General features: G+C 38.5%; 1 protein-coding gene across 1 annotated transcript in view; it reads right to left on the reverse strand.

Moving 5' to 3' along the window:
* pnocb (prepronociceptin b) overlaps positions 1-2,301 on the reverse strand; it is a 28,933-nt gene extending 26,632 nt beyond the window's left edge. Inside the window, exon 1 of the mRNA XM_010766286.1 lies at positions 2,217-2,301. The gene's annotated coding sequence lies outside the window, so the exon portion shown is untranslated. The remainder of the gene's footprint in view (positions 1-2,216) is intronic.

Genomic DNA, 2,301 nt, shown 5'->3' on the forward strand with positions numbered 1-2,301 from the left:
CCCCCCCGACAACTCAACCAAATTACACGGTAAATGTCTATCTACTTAAGTGTGTCCCCTTTACAACCTACTTTGTACAAATGTCCTTCGTCAGTTTAATGTCATAAAATATATTAATTTAGTGATTACATATATACCTAAAAATGGTTCCTTCACCGCTACTAACCCGACTACATTAAAAGAAACAAAAAATTTTAATCTGGGTTGTCTTTAGATTTATTAAACAAGGGTGTTGTCCGGCGAACTATAGACGTAAAGGGTTTTATAATATATAAAAATATAAAGCTATTAGATTTAGTCAAGTGAATTAGGTAGTATGTAGGTAAAACCGGTCTAAGGAAACGTAAATAAATATACAGCAAACACGTACAATGTAATACTGTACTTAGAGAGAGAATAGTCATATATCACCTAGTAAATTCTATGGCACGGACACGACCTAATTGATTTGCTCAGTCCTAAACAACGGGACACAAGGTTAAGTAATCCCGGCGAACTTAGGAAAGACTAAATGTACTACTTAGGTCGGGTCAATGCTATAAGGTGTTCCAGAAACGTGAAAAAATAGGTCGAAAAGTGGACTTTCACCGCTCGTAAGTCGAAGTCTAACGAAAGGGTGATGGCCCCTACAGGTTTACTAATCACTCCACAGTTGCGTGAATGTCATGGTCCGTACTACATACTGGTACAGTCCGACGGAGTGTGAGACGCTAAAGTCGATAAGTAAGAACACCTTCGTTGTACGTCCCAGCCAAGTATTTCCCGCGTTACAGGGAAAACAATTTGAATTCAGTGTTCTCGACTAAAACTATATACCTGTAAGAAAGGCAAAGTCTATCGAAGATTCTCCAACAACTAAAAATCATAATTTGAGAGAAACAACAGTCACCGTCGTTGGAAAAAGACCAAGTATAAGCTTTAGAGGTCCGTAGGTGAAAAAGAAAAAATGGTGTCTAGGGTAGTGTAGATAGGACCGTAAAGTCGAAGACCCTGCAAATGTCGTAGCTCCGCTACCAGAGAATAGTCCACGAATAGTACCGGCAACGTGTACCCTCTCCCTAAATAACGATAAAATTACTAGTCGAAGAATAACCCAAACCGAACAATGCCTCATTACAACAATACGAGTGAAGATACTCCGTCTGTCTACGACCCTTACTAGATGGGAGCCACGATTTTGCCAAGGTTATTATTGGAACGCTCATGTTTACTACCTTTGTTATCATTAGATCGAGTTAAACTAGCTATACTACCCCTTAACCTATATTCGCGTAGTATAGAGGTGAAACATAGCCAGGTTTACACTCTCGCCCTACACCCCATCCTTAATACGCAAAATTAAAGGTGAGGTTAACGACGTGAGACGATCAGATGTATGCCAGTATAGTCTTTACTGATAATGGAAAAAAAGATTATGCACATTAATTTCCATGATCATTAAAATCATTATTACCATGCTTAGCATATTAACAGCGTTCACTACTTTTTTCCCCCACTTGTTTGAGGTTGACACCTGTAAACCTATAAAATGGCTTTTCAATCTTCTTTGAAGCGTTTGTGTCATGTATTTAATCTGACAATACTCCAAAATCCATTAAAGGGAAAATTAAGATGCGTTTGAAGTGGCATTCACTCGCGCTATTTTGATGAATTAAGCTGAAATATTAGTGAGAATTTGAGGATCGATTTCAAAATCCAACTTTTGATTAGCTTTTTCAGTGTCATTAAACTACATTTTATAATTTGTTAAGATTGTTGGTAGATTTCATATATTTATACTGTATTCTATTAGACTAAAATCAGGTACAGTACACCTTTAACTGCGTTCTCAGCATGATCCGAGACTTTCTCTCTTGTTAATTGAGTAATTATCAGGTGCGTTGTGGGTACTGCTGACTGTGACTGTGGTGCCTTCAGAGCCGCAGGGAGACAATCAGAGTAATGGAAAAAAAAAAATTACTGCAGGTGAGTAGGGTTATTTACAGCGTCACCTCCGAGGTCAAAATCCAAGATTACAAAGCCGGAAAGAAGAAACGAAAACGGGAGAGAAACCTAACAGTGGTTATCCTTTAAAAACAAAATCCCCAAAAGATCTATTAGCCACGCTTCCTGCATTGAAGACACAACACGTCCTTACCTAATTAACTCTTTTTGAAGTCACACACAGATAAGCTCACACTCATATAAAAAAAAGTCACCGTTGAGCACTTCCTTACCTGTTTCTGTGACGTAAAGATCTCTCAGTCCTCCTTCTGTGCTTCAACAGGAGAGTTTGAGTGGCTCAGCTCGTATCCTCAGGCT

The sequence above is a fragment of the Notothenia coriiceps genome, unplaced genomic scaffold, assembly GCF_000735185.1.
Source record: "Notothenia coriiceps isolate Sejong01 unplaced genomic scaffold, NC01 NC01_scaffold00003275, whole genome shotgun sequence".
Classification (NCBI taxonomy): domain Eukaryota; kingdom Metazoa; phylum Chordata; class Actinopteri; order Perciformes; family Nototheniidae; genus Notothenia; species Notothenia coriiceps.